This window comes from Bombina bombina, chromosome 5 (genome assembly GCF_027579735.1).
Source record: "Bombina bombina isolate aBomBom1 chromosome 5, aBomBom1.pri, whole genome shotgun sequence".
Classification (NCBI taxonomy): Eukaryota; Metazoa; Chordata; class Amphibia; order Anura; family Bombinatoridae; genus Bombina; species Bombina bombina.
In genome coordinates this window covers 480,662,924-480,678,788 of record NC_069503.1, presented here as the reverse complement: position 1 = coordinate 480,678,788, position 15,865 = coordinate 480,662,924, and positions in this window count along the sequence as shown.

Genomic DNA, 15,865 nt, shown 5'->3' with positions numbered 1-15,865 from the left:
AGGGTTTGTCTGCAAGTTCCTTGAAAGGACAAATCTCCGCTCTTTCTGTTTTATTTCACAGAAAGATTGCTATACTTCCTGATATTCACTGTTTTGTACAGGCTTTAGTTCGTATTAAGCTTGTCATTAAATCAATTTCTCCTCCTTGGAGTCTTAATTTGGTTCTGAAGGCTTTACAGGCTCCTCCATTTGAGCCTATGTATTCTTTGGACATTAAACTACTTTCTTGGAAAGTGTTGTTCCTTTTGGCTATCTCTTCTGCTAGAAGAGTTTCTGAGCTATCTGCTCTTTCTTGTGAGTCTCCTTTTCTGATTTTTCATCAGGATAAGGCAGTTTTGCGGACTTCTTTTCAATTTTTACCTAAGTTTGTGAAATCTAACAACATTAGTAGAGAAATTGTTGTCCCTTCCTTGTGTCCTAATCCTAAGAATTGTTTGGAGAGATCCTTACATTCTTTGGATGTGGTAAGATCTTTGAAATGTTATGTGGAAGCTACTAAAGATTTCAGGAAGACTTCCAGTCTATTTGTTTTATTTTCTGGTCCTAGGAAAGGTCAGAAGGCTTCTGCTATTTCCTTGGCTTCTTGGTTGAAACTTTTGATTCATCAAGCTTATTTGGAGTCGGTTCAGGCCCCGCCTCAGAGAATTACAGCTCATTCTACTAGATCAGTCTCCACTTCGTGGGCTTTTAAGAATTAAGCTTCAGTTGATCAGATTTTCAAAGCGGCGACTTGGTCCTCTTTGCATACATTTACTAAATTCTACCGTTTTGATGTATTTGCTTCTTCGGAAGCAGTTTTTGGTAGAAAAGTTCTTCAGGCAGCTGTTTCAGTTTAATTCTTCTGCTTTTTGATTTAAGTTTTTTTCTTTCAAAAATGAAAATAAACTTATTTTTTGGGTTGTGGATTAATTTTTTCAGCGAAATATGGCTGTTTTTATTTTTATTCCCTCCCTCTCTAGTGACTCTTGAGTGGAAGACTCCACATCTTGGGTATTGATATCCCATATGTCACTAGCTCATGGACTCTTGCCAATTACATGAAAGAAAACATAATTTATGTAAGAACTTACCTGATAAGTTAATTTCTTTCATATTGGCAAGAGTCCATGAGGCCCACCCTTTTTATGGTGGTTATGATTTTTTGTATAAAGCACAATTATTTCCAAATTTCCTTTGTTGATGCTTTCTACTCCTTTCTTTATCACCCCACTGCTTGGCTATTCATTAAACTGAATTGTGGGTGTGATGAGGGGTTTATTTATAGGCATTTTGAGGTTTGGGAAACTTTGCCCCTCCTGGTAGGATTGTATATCCCATATGTCACTAGCTCATGGACTCTTGCCAATATGAAAGAAATGAATTTAACAGGTAAGTTCTTATATAAATTATGTTTTTTCTCACAAAAAAAGTTGGCAACCCTACTTGTGACTCAAATGTCCTTTCAACGCATCTGTCAACTGTTTTGGTGCATTTAAACACTAGATCATGTTTAAAAAAAAAACTGTATAAAAATCATCACGTGCTGATATACCACACACATATCATATGTAGAAATGCAGTTTTTAGGGGCAGAGCTTGCTATCTATGGAGATGGCTGCTGTGTGAGAGAGCTCCAGAGCCTTAACTGGTTGGGAATGTCATAGGCAGTAGTAAAAAGCCTGAATGACATAGGATTCAAGCCTTCTAAGAACCCATAGATACCTGGGAGTATATCCGATTATCATCTGGACCAAAATTAGTGCATGGATAAGCGCAGATACTAATGGCAGGTGAAGTTCCATTAATATCAGCAGCGTGGGGAGCGAGCTGACTCAGAGGGTATTAGAACACCACAGTACCAGCATGTTCACTGAGGGGTAAGGCTCCATTGCACAAACGAGACATGTAAGCAGTTTTAAAGAGCCATTCTCGCAGAAACATTAGCACTGTCAGCGTAGAGATTAGTAAGTGGGATGTGGGCCGCAACCTCTCCTAGAGTTACCACGTATTAGTTTGCTATCGAATGCCACTGGATAGTGGTGTCTCTATTATAAAACACAGAAACATAGAAACATAGGGCCTATATCTGAGCAAGTATAACATTTAGATATGGGACATTAAAACCGCTCAATACCTCACCATAAAAAACGCAATCAGGCGAACGGTACATGTGTCACACGTGACGAATAAGGCCTAATATGGTTTAGAAATAACCACCACAAGAGAGCACTTAACAAGCTAATGATTAGAGAAGATCCTGTGGTAGTTTGAGAGACCGATATTATGAGATAATATAAAAGTCCAAACCTTCCACAGCTGGTTTTTATCTTCACATTTCTTTAAGCAATACTGGTATATATACACATGATGTGAAAAAGCAACCTTTCTCAACTAAAGTGTGAAGGTGAATCTGTACTAAAATGTTTCCTAAAAAAAACAAATAAACAGGTAAAAGGCGCAAATTAAAGACAACCATCTACTCCGTCTGTAAACAATTATTTCAAATCATTGGAAGCTAAATCTACACTTAGCACAGCTGCAGATGATCTTGACCCTGTGACAGCCTATTCTTCTTCGGAATCAGATGCAGAGTCTACAGCAGATACTATAACAGTTCCCAAAGCTTTATTTGATACAATCCATTCTAAAAAAAGACTTTAATACACTAATAACACAAGTTAAGCAGTGTATAAAGGAGGAAATCAGTGATCTCAAGAGGGAAATATCAGAGATAGGACACAGAGTGGAATCAATTAAAAACACCCAGGACACACATACTACAGCCATCTCAGAATTACATACCGTCATTCATAAACAAAACACTACAATTCAAGAACTTGAAGATAAAATGGACGACGCGGAAAACAGAAGCAGGCATCATAACATCCGAATAAGGGGTATCCCTGAAGCCATACCCCCAACTGACTTGGGACAGTATTTACAAGACTTCTTCAATACACTTAAACAAGAGGAAATTCCATCCAAGGTTGAAATAGATAGAGCTCACAGAGCACTACACCCTAAGCCAGAGGACAGCAAACCCCCGAGGGATGTAATAGTCCGGATTACAAATTACCAAATCAAGGAAGAGATAATGAGGCTTGCCAGAGAGCAACAGCCCATTAAATATGAAAATGCCAACCTACAATTATTTGCGGACTTGTCTCAAAGAACACTTGCTAAACGTAAAGAGTTGAAACCTCTCACCTTGCTTTTAAGGAAGAAGAATATACCTTATAGGTGGGGTTTCCCCTTTCATCTAATAGTTATGTGGAAAGGAAGACGCATCATTTGCTCCTCACCCAGAGATAAGCATATTGTTTGCAAAGACCTCAATATCCCCTTTCCAGAAGAAGATGGAGAAACACAAGCTTCCAACATGGTCCAAACAAGTGATGGCAGACCAACGCCACAAAGGAAAGAATGGCAGCAAGTCCAGCAAAAGAGAACACGCAAACAGTCATCTGCATCGCAAACCAAAGTGTCCGAAAAGGGAAGAACATAGGATCAGTGTATGATATCCTTTTCTTTTTCTTGATATAGACTATGCTTATTGAGTTATCCCCTGTTAATTGCACTAGTTATGAATGTCGTTTATGGTTCTTTCATTTTACACTTGAATAACTAAACATAGCAAATGTATATTAGTTTGTCATATATTGTATTCTAGGTAAAGTCAGAGGGCCTTAATTACAAGGGTACAGTTATTAGAGGTTCACTCCAGTGAATCCTTCATTATAAATTTATATGCAATTGTTCTCAATCAGTCAGGAGAATATTTCTCCTTTATTGTGACATGTTGACCTTTTCATTTTCAGGTTTTGGAAAATGTGTTTCATATATGATAAATGTTTTTTGATTTTTTATTTTTAAGTACTCGATATATCATTGTTTGAATGCATATTGGCTATTAATGATGTTAGACACAGGTTCACATTCATAGATTCCCTATGAGTAATAACACGCAGCAGGATCTTATCATTTTAACACAAAACTCAAAAGGGTTGAATTGCCCCAACAAACGAGGAATGGCCATCACAGACCTACAAAAGAGAGGGGGGCATATCCTTATGCTCCAAGAAACACATTTAAAAACTAAACATATTCACAAATTCTTTTCTTCACATTATCCTCTTCACTTTCATTGCACAAACTCCACTAAAAAAGTTAACAGAGTCAGTATCTTGATACACAAATCTATCTAATTTAAAAAAAAATACATATGGGGCGGAGCCTGCATCGAAGCTGTGAGGAGGCAACTTCACAGAGCTGGAGAAGAAGGTCTAAGACCTACGAAAGTTGTGTAACAAAAAAAGCACTCAGCATCTCAATAGAAGCCTATTTGAGTCTATTATTAGATCTAATGTACAGAAATATCAGTAGCTACAAATGATCTCCTATTGCCCCCAGAGGGGAAAAACAAAGGGAACGGGGATTGGTTAAAATACAAGCTTTATTAGTTAAAGTTAAAAAGGGAAAACATTAAAATACGTAATGGTATCAAATTTAAACTATTGAAAGGTTGGTTGTAACCAGGCAGTGAAAAATCAGACTATATTAAAGATCCAATTTGATGCAAGAAAAGTGATGGTATATAATAGTATCATATAGTAAAATCCACAATAGATAAATAAGATGTTAGTCACACATGTAACCACCAGTACTTGATCATAAGGTGATGATATTTAGGTCTCACTGTAAATCTTGGTGATCAAATTAATCAACCAGACTGTGTCCTTATATATTATATGGATTAAGCTAGGTCCCCCTTAAAAAATTAATTGAGTTTCAGTCCTTTTGAACTCAAACACCTTGATATTATAATATAGAGTATACGTGTGCAGTATATAGGTATCAGATGTGTAAGGGTTTATAGAACACTCATGGGACCAAAAAATATATAATCGGGGAATCCACTAGAGATGATATGTGGACTCGACTATCGTGGATGATCTAATCACTGGTTATTGCTGATGTAACTGGATCTTGATATATTGTATAGATTGTGCTATTGTTGAAATTTGCTGAGTCTCCCTAAAGAGTGAGGATTATAGCCTTATTGTAACTCAGATACCATGACTTATAACCCTATTATAACTCCGATAACAAGGTACAGTTGTATATAATATCTTATTATAAGGGATAATACCAAAATATAGATATATATATAAATATATATATACCTATAGTATATCTGATGTGTAAGTAGTTATAAATTGAACTGTTCAGTGATATAGGGTTAGAATAAGAATGTATCAATCTTTTGAGATTACACTAAGATGTTTGGAGGACTCTAATATAGTAGGTTGATATACTCTAGAATTAATACTATGTGACAGTGTTGTAGCAGTTTATCAGTTGCACTTATTATGTTTGTGCTACTATAATTGCTATATATATATTACCTTATGATCAAGTACTGGTGGTTACATGTGTGACTAACATCTTATTTATCTATTGTGGATTTTACTATATGATACTATTATATACCATCACTTTTCTTACATCAAATTGGATCTTTAATATAGTCTGATTTTTCACTGCCTGGTTACAACCAACCTTTCAATAGTTTTTTTTTTTTTTTTTTTTTTATAAATTTTTATTGAGGTTGTGCGAAAACAATACAACTTATATGGAACACCATTCCATCAAAACAAACATAAATGGTACATTTCAATTCAATTCAACAATTTCTGTATAGATAGAAAGATAAAATTCTCTGCATGGGTAATCTTATAAGAAAACTGGAACCTCTTTTTCTATTATATTTTTGTTATAAACTGAAATTAGCAATGTGAGTGGTCACTTCAGGACCTGTAGGTTTCGAGTAGTTTAGCAATTGGAATTGTTTATAATAGTAGGAGTGAGAATATGATTTTGCTGTGTATATAATATAGTAAGATATGTAGGCATAAATAGGGAGATTACGGCATAGGCAAGATGAGCCGTGTATTTAACCCTCCTAAATTAGGAGGTCTATTATGGGGGGGGGGGAGGTGGTGGGTTGAATATGATGAGTAAGACATGTAGCTTAGGAGGCTTTTTTTTTTTTTTTCCCAGAAAGTAGAAGGAACATATTAATGCTGAAATATTACAGCCATGATATGTGCATGCTAAAAAGGTACAGACCCTAAAACTTTCCATGACATGGTTAAAGCTATAATAAATGGAAGGGAGAGGGGCCCCAAGTGTAATGCGTATGCCAGGGCAATGGTGATATAGAAGATGCAAATAAGGTCATTCCTATAAATAAGTTCATGGGGGAAGAGATATATGTGAAGTGAAGTGATGACTCCTGAAATGCAGACAACCTTACATGTAATAGTCAACTATAAAAGTTAGCTAGTGTTGAATAAACTCACCCTATACAATCTCGGTCTATTAGAAACCTGGGTTGTCAGAGAACATACAGGAATGAGCTAGGTGGGAAATGGGTCAATGCTATACCCTGGATGAGAAAGCTTAAATGTTTAAGGCATTAAACCTAGTGTTGGTTAATTGAATCGGTTATAATTATATAATTTTATACATTTATGAAGAGAGAGACTATATAGAATAGCCCCAGTGTAGGTCCAGCCCCCACCAGGGCTAGTTTTTCTTTATTATTTTTTTTTCTGAATTAGAGAGTTTGGGGGATTAATGCCTGGTTACATAAGTGGGAATATGAGATATAGATCTGCCACAGGTCACGGGCCCTATGCCCTGCAGCCTCAGACACAAAATTACATTAGTCATCACAGATGCTAAATCCCCATCATCTAGTGAAGTCACACCCGATTCAGTCTAAATTTGTCCCATCTTTTCTATTACTCAGCTATATTGTTCATATGGAGGATCAAGTGTCAGCAGTTAAAGTCAGGGATAGAGATTCATCATCCACACACATTCAATCGTCACTTAAATAATGCATAAGATTTCAGCAGGGTAAAGTTTTTGACAATATTATATCTAGGTCGTGGGTATTGTAAATGGTATGTGTACCTAGCCTAGGCCCATATTGAGTGTGAGAGATACGTTCTAAGCATATATCAGTTCTCCATGGAGGCACCACATCATGTAATAGGAGTGAGTGTAAGATTCTAACTCTAAGGTCTTGGCAAGAATTAGGTCTCATGCAAGACGTTATAAAACAAGAAAATAATGCTTAAACATTTGCAAATTTTAAACTATACAAAGCACATAGCAACAAACAGAGATAACACAAAAAGCATAATTCTTTCATTGTCAGCATCCATATTAGCCAATGCCTCCACGGAGGCCACAAGGAACATACCGCACTGTCCCTAGTTGACTATCCAGCACGCTGAATACCACACACTTGTCAGTAATGTCCCAACGCAGCTGAAGGGACTCCAGGGAACGGTAAGTGCTGGAAGATAAATAAAATTTAGAAGCACATGTTGTTTGTGGCCTTGTTTCCTCTTGACTCACCGACTCCTCGGTTAGCATGGCATCCAGATCCGTATTGTCCCAGCTAAATTTATTGTGTATGTTTCCTGCCTGTAGCGCACTCCCTTTTGCATAGGTAACCGAAGCAACTCCTTTACCGTTGTACAGTATGGGGCAGTGTGCCAATCCTACCGGCTCTTGAACCGGTTTTCTTTTGGGGTGCACGACATGCAGGGACTGTCCAAACTCTATGATTCTGTTGGGGCTAGGCAATGGCGCACCACAGGCAGGGAAGGTCAAAGGCAGAATAGGTAAAAGAGTGTCCATCTTCTCCAAAGCTGAGCGCTGTGTCTTCCGTGGGAGTTCAAAGGTATAGTCCTCCCAACTGATGTCTAGGCATTGCGGTGAGGTTGAGAAGGGGGTGCGCACCTGTAGAGTTGAGGAACTAGCTATCGCTAGCGGGTCGGGTGCACAATGGCAATCAGGGTTTGGCATAGGAGGCTGTTCTTTGTGCCACTCATGGGCAGTTGTAGAAGGCGTCGGGAGTAAGCGCAGCACAGACCTAAGGTCATTTTCTAACAGGAGGAACTGCTGCGTAGTTAGCCGCAGAATAGCTGACTCCCATGCTGCGATCGCTTCCATGTTGTGTGGCTATAAAACACTGTTTTTCCAACAGTCTGGTTCCAAAATGTTCCCGTGTCAGCTGAGAAGGCAATATATCTCTGTATAGCACCCAGTCCTCACACTCAAGTCCCCTCCAGATAAGGTTGCTGCGGTAGGATAGGTCTAAATTAAAAATTGGTCACTCCTGAGGAGACTAGATTGCAGGCCCGTTTAACAAGATGAATAGGATCCGTTTGTCTTAAATACTTTCTGCTCCTCTACTCCAAGCTTTGTGAACTCCAGAGTCTCTAGGTCACCAATATTATTAAAGTTTAGGAATCTGAACGGTCAAAAAAGATATTTTCCAAAAGATATAGCCGGAGCTAACATGATATGCGACCATTCAGCTCCATAGTTGGCTCCGCCCCCCAACCTTTCAATAGTTTAAATTTGATACCATTACGTATTTTAACATTTTCCCTTTTTAACTTTAACTAATAAAATTTGTATTTTAACCAATCCCCGTTCCCTTTGTTTTTCCCCTCTGGGGGCAATAGGAGATCATTTCTAGCTACTGATATTTCTGTACATTAGATCTAATAATAGACTCAAATAGGCTTCTATTGAGATGCTGAGTGCTTTTTTTTGTTACACAACTTTCGTAGGTCTTAGACCTTCTTCTCCAATTACTTTCTTTAGTGTACAGCACCTACTCCACTAGTTGTATTTATACTATTGTTATCACACAACATTGTATTAAGTGGACATCTCTCGTTTTTGTGGTGCCATTCTCATCTCCCCCTTCTCTTTTCTTTTCCTTTACCTCCCTATTAGAACTTTACAGAGCTCTCTGTAATTTGGCTTCGGTTTATACTAAATATTCAGATTAATACCAGTAAATCTAGATATAAATGGCCACTTAGAGCTGCTGCAAAACTGAGGGTATAACGGAGCTAAAATCAAACTGTTCCAGAGTCAACAGTGAGAGAGTTTGCAGGCTAGATAGGAAGCAGAGACAGACCACGCAATGCTGGCTGCACCTTCATAGACAAACTGATCGTGTGACCGGGAAAGCAGTGTGACCCAGCTCTGTGGATACCGGAGGGTCGGGGCTCCGCTCCGGATCCACTATTTACCCAGCTGAGCAGAGAACGGATAGTGCACCAGCACGCAGGAGGCCCTGCACAAACGACGGGGGACATTTACTGAACACAGTTAAAACTTTGAGCAATATAAACACCTCCACAGGCACATCTGTGGTTTATATACACCTTACTGACAACACATATCTCCTCTTCTTATTGTTTAAAGGGATGGTGGTTCCTGGTCTTTGCTCTACCTTTCCCGTTGGCCCACTCTGCCCACGGGTCATACCCCTACTCCTTTTCCCTTACATTGCTCAGAAGGAGCACTTCCCCAGAGGAGAGACTACTGTTGCTACCCCTGTTTGATCTACAATCAAACTATTGCCTTCAAGCAGGACCACCCCATCCACTATAATCTGAGGCCTGAATAAGTAAAAGGGGGGAAAAAGGAAAGAGAAGAAAACAGGGGCAGGCATTGCAAGGCAGTAAGGGCTACACACAAGGCCCATTTGCACATTAAAGCCTGTGACCACTGAAGATAGTCTACACGAGGACTGCAATAAAGGACAGGGCACGCTATAGCCTTAATCAGCAAGGCGGGAAAAGATGCCATTACTCTTTTACAGTCTTAGAGATAACACTAACTCATTAAGCTCAATCCACAAACAAGGGCTTGATACTTGTTTTACAAGATGCCACAGGCACCATAGAGACATCCATGTTCAAAGGACACTAATTTAAAATCAGGCTTCCTTTCTGGACCTTTATAAAATCTGATACAGAGGTCCCAACCTAGACGGTTTAGCCTTGCAGCAGCAGTATAGGATTGCTTGGGAACCTCTCTTAAAGGTCTGTAAGTCACCAGACAAAGGAAACCCCAGGTTCACACTGGTAGTCAACAAAATTTGACTTTTGGTTCTTCTTTTTCTCCCGGCCTCACACTTCCCCATTGAGGAGTTAGAATGTAACTTCTGCCTGAATAGGGGGAAATTGGATGACAGACCTCACTGATCTCAACTCACATGGAATCACCTCTATGTGATGTATACCAAGCATGAACACTAAGCATTAAGCATCTCCCCCACGCCTCTCCCTAGATCCTGAGCAGCACTCCAGAGCGCCAAGCAGCATATTTCAGTATTGTGCTATTATAACAAGTACCCTATTAGCTTATTCACCACGTATTGTAATACCAGCCAACTTGAAAAAATAAAACCCAAACTGTAAAGGAATGCTTGTCAAAATCCCAAGCAAAACAAAAAGGACAAGATAAAAGCTGCCCACCCACTATGGCCAGCCCCTCAGCGAGCTCCCCTGAAGAACTCAGAAGTGCAAACTCAGACAGTCGTAATAAGGATCTTTTGATACAAATTAAATCTTTATTTCAGGAGGAATTTAAATCAGCCCTGTCAGAGCTACGACAGGACATCAGAGAAATAGGAGGAAGAACGTCTGAAATAGAAGAGAAATTGGATAATGTGGTTGAAGAAATACCCCAGCTTCGAAATTTGATTCAAGACAACACAACATATATTAGCAAGTTAGGGGATCAGATTGAGGACCTTGAAAATAGATTGCGCAGATCCAACCTGCACATCAGAAACCTCCCAGAATCTTACAAAAGCCATTTTAGGGGGAGACTTTAACACCACCATGGACAATAGAACGGTCAGATCAAGGCAAGAAAAATTACAAACTAATACATCTAAATTGTCCAACAAAATGCTTTCTGATTTCTCCTTAGACCATAATCTTATAGATAACTGGCGCTCGCTTATTAAAGATGTTCGTGATTACACATACTACTCCCCAATGCATAGAACACATTCCAGAATGGACTACATATTTATGAGTCAAATTCTAGTCCCCTGTTAACTAAGCCACAATTTTGAACTGCTCCTGGTCAGACCACTCTATAGTGGAAATCACAATGACAGGTCTGATCAATCCGCTACAGTTCAAGTCCTGGACATTGAACACAAGCTTACTCCAGGATTGTTAGATGTTGTTTTCAGAGGGGGACCGTGTCAGTCAGGGCTTGGCCTGGAACACACCTTATCAGCTGGAAATTAATATATTTGATGAGGATATCCACGAGAATAGAATTCAGACCACACAGCAATGAGTCTAAAAACGATTCTGTTTATTGAAAGACACACAACATGTCTTATAGACAGCAAGTACAGCATACAGGGTTACCTTGATGACACGTTATGACTGCGTCATATCATACCATATTTCATGAACAAAAGAAGCTTATTAAAATATATGAGAGAAAGAAGAGTATGAAGGAGTGTTTCTTATAACAGTAGCGAAAATACATCTGTGCGCCTATTTCAGCTTAAAGCAAGGTCATTTGGGCCTCTTACCTAGATAACGGACTTCCGGGCGTCTTGCCAGGAATCTTTGCAAGGCCAATATTACTAATACAATTCTTACTAACATCAGCATATTTCTCACTACATAATAACTGCTATAATAAAAGATTCATTAGACAAGATGGATGCCTAAGACAAAATGGCGCTGGTCATGCTAACAATTCCTAACATACCACCCTTTTATTCTAACAGAATAACACAAAAATAGAAAGGTGCAGAAAATTAGTAAAGCCTTTAACAACAGTATGAGCCTAATACTATGGTAACAGGACTCTTTGTGAGAATACTATAGAAAAAAGATATTCACAATTCACATAGGCCTAGATTTGGAGTTTTGCGGTAGAAGGGCTGTTAACGCTCCGCAGGCTTTTTTCTGGCCGCACCATAAATTTAACTCTGGTATCGAGAGTTCAAACAAATGCTGCGTTAGGCTCCAAAAAAGGAGCGTAGAGCATTTTTACCGCAAATGCAACTCTCGATACCAGAGTTGCTTACGGACGCGGCCAGCCTCAAAAACGTGCTCGTGCACGATTCCCCCATAGGAAACAATGGGGCTGTTTGAGCTGAAAAAAAACCTAACACCTGCAAAAAAGCAGCGTTCAGCTCCTAACGCAGCCCCATTGTTTCCTATGGGGAAACACTTCCTACGTCTGCACCTAACACTCTAACATGTACCCCGAGTCTAAACACCCATATCCTTACACTTATTAACCCCTAATCTGCCGCCCCCGCTATCGCTGACCCCTGCATATTTTTTTTAACCCCTAATCTGCCGCTCCGTAAACCGCTGCAACCTACGTTATCCCTATGTACCCCTAATCTGCTGCCCCTAACACCGCCGACCCCTAGATTATATTTATTAACCCCTAATCTGCCCCCCACAACGTCGCCGACACCTGCCTACACTTATTAACCCCTAATCTGCCGAGCGGACCTGAGCGCTACTATAATAAAGTTATTAACCCCTAATCCGCCTCACTAACCCTATCATAAATAGTATTAACCCCTAATCTGCCCTCCCTAACATCGCCGACACCTACCTTCAATTATTAACCCCTAATCTGATGACCGGAGCTCACCGCTATTCGAATAAATGTATTAACCCCTAAAGCTAAGTCTAACCCTAACACTAACACCCCCCTAAATTAAATATAATTTACATCTAACGAAATTAATTAACTCTTATTAAATAACTTATTCCTATTTAAAGCTAAATACTTACCTGTAAAATAAATCCTAATATAGCTACAATATAAATTATAATTATATTATAGCTATTTTAGGATTAATATTTATTTTACAGGCAACTTGGTAATTATTTTAACCAGGTACAATAGCTATTTAATAGTTAATAACTATTTAATAGTTACCTAGTTAAAATAATAACAAATTTACCTGTAAAATAAATCCTAACCTAAGATATAATTAAACCTAACACTACACTATCAATAAACTAATTAAATAAACTACCTACAATTACCTACAATTAACCTAACACTACACTATCAATAAATTAATTAAACACAATTCCTACAAATAAATACAATTAAATAAACTAGCTAAAGTACAAAAAATAAAAAAGAACTAAGTTACAAAAAATAAAAAAATATTTACAAACATAAGACAAATATTACAACAATTTTAAACTAATTACACCTACTCTAAGCCCCCTAATAAAATAACAAAGCCCCCCAAAATAAAAAATTCCCTACCCTATTCTAAATTAAAAAAGTTAAAAGCTCTTTTACCTTACCAGCCCTGAACAGGGCCCTTTGCGGGGCATGCCCCAAGAATTTCAGCTCTTTTGCCTGTAAAAAAAAACATACAATACCCCCCCCAACATTACAACCCACCACCCACATACCCCTAATCTAACCCAAACCCCCCTTAAATAAACCTAACACTAAGCCCCTGAAGATCTTCCTACCTTGTCTTCACCATCCAGGTTCACCGATCCGTCCTGAAGAGCTCCTCCGATGTCCTGATCCAAGCCCAAGCGGGGGGCTGAAGAGGTCCATGATCCGGTCAAAGTCTTCATCCAAGCGGGGCAGAAGAGGATCTTCCATCCGATTGAAGTCATCATCCAGGCGGCATCTTCTATGGTCTTCCATCCGGAGCGAAGCGGCAGGATCCTGAAGACCTCCAGCGCGGAACATCCATCCGGCCCGACGACTGAACGACGAATGACTGTTCCTTTAAGGGACGTCATCCAAGATGGCGTCCTTCGAATTCCGATTGGCTGATAGGATTCTATCAGCCAATCGGAATTAAGGTAGGAATTTTCTGATTGGCTGATGGAATCAGCCAATCAGAATCAAGTTCAATCCGATTGGCTGATCCAATCAGCCAATCAGATTGAGCTCGCATTCTATTGGCTGATCGGAACCGCCACTGCAACTCTAGATACCAGCGTTGCTTACGGACGCGGCCAGCTTCAAAAACTTGCTCATGCACGATTCCCCCATAGAAAACAATGGGGCTGTTTGAGCTGAAAAAAAACCTAACACCTGCAAAAAAGCAGCGTTCAGCTCCTAACACAGCCTCATTGTTTGCTATGCGGAAACACTTCCTAAGTCTGCACCTAACACCCTAACATGAACCCCGAGTCTAAACACCCCTAACCTTACACTTATTAACCCCTAATCTGCCGCCCCCGCTATCGCTGACCCCTGCATATTATTATTAACCCCTAATCTGCCGCTCCGTGCACCACCGCAAGCTACATTATAGCTATGTACCCCTAATCTGCTGCCCCTAACACCGCCGACCCCTATATTATACTTATTAACCCCTAATCTGCCCCCCTCAATGTTGCCTCCACCTGCCTACACTTATTAACCCCTAATCTGCCTAGCGGACCGCACCGCTACTATAATAAAGTTATTAACCCCTAATCCGCCTCACTCCCGCCTCAATAACCCTATAATAAATAGTATTAACCCCTAATCTGCCCTCCCTAACATCGGCGACACCTAACTTCAAGTATTAACCCCTAATCTGCCGATCGGAGCTCACCGCTACTCTAATAAATTTTTTAACCCCTAAAGCTAATTCTAACCCTAACCCTAACACCACCTAAGCTAAATATAATTTTATTCTAACGAAATAAATTAACTCTTATTAAATAAATTATTCCTATTTAAATCTAAATACTTACCTGTAAAATAAACCCTAATATAGCTACAATATAAATAATAATTATATTGTAGCTATTTTAGGATTAATATTTATTTTACAGGCAACTTTGTATTTATTTTAACCAGGTACAATAGCTATTAAATAGTTAATAACTATTTAATAGCTACCTAGTTAAAATAATTACAAAATTACCTGTAAAATAAATCCTAACCTAAGTTTCAATTAAACCTAACACTACACTATCAAAAAATAAATTAAATAAACTACCTACAATTATCTACAATTAAACCTAACACTACACTATCATTAAATTAATTAAATAAATTACTTACAAATAACTACAAATAAATACAATGAAATAAACTAACTAAAGTACAAAAAATAAAAAAGAACTAAGTTACAAAAAATAAAAAAATATTTACAAACATTAGAAAAATATTACAACAATTTTAAACTAATTACACCTACTCTAAGCCCCCTAATAAAATAACAAAGACCCCCAAAATAAAAAAATGCCCTACCCTATTCTAAAATTAAAATAGAAAAGCTCTTTTACCTTACCAGCCCTGAAAAGGGCCATTTTGCGGGGCAAATTTTCCTACCTTAATTCCGATTGGCTGATAGAATCCTATCAGCCAATCGGAATTCGATGGACGCCATATTGGATGACGTCATTTAAAGAAACCGTCATTCGGCGAGTAGGCGTCGGTAGAAGAGGATGTTCCGCGTCGGCTGGAAGATGATGGCTCCGGAAGAAAGAAGATTGAAGATGCTGCTTCATAGAAGACTTCATCCCGATTATGGACTTCTTCAGCGCCCGCTTGGATCAAGACTTCAGCCCGATGATGGATTTCTTCTATACCATATAATAGAGTGGCGGCGATGTGGGGGGACCTCGGTTTAGGGGTACATAGGTAGTTTATGGGTGTTAGTTAAGAGCTTTATAAACCGGCGTTAGCCCAGAAAGCTCTTAACTACTGACTTTTTTCTGCGGCTGGAGTTTTGTCGTTAGATTTCTAACGCTCACTTCAGCCAAGACTCTAAATACCGGCATTAGGAAGATCCCATTGAAAAGATAGGATACGCAAATGGCGTAGGGGGATCTGCGGTATGGAAAAGTCGCGGCTGCAAAGTGAGCGTTAGACCCTTTCCTGACTGACTCCAAATACCAGAGGGCGGTAAAAACCAGCGTTAGGAGCCTCTAACGCTGGTTTTAACGGCTACCGCCCAACTCTAACGGCTAGATTTAGAGTTCTGCGGCCAAAGGGGTGCGTTAGCTACGCGTGCTTTTTT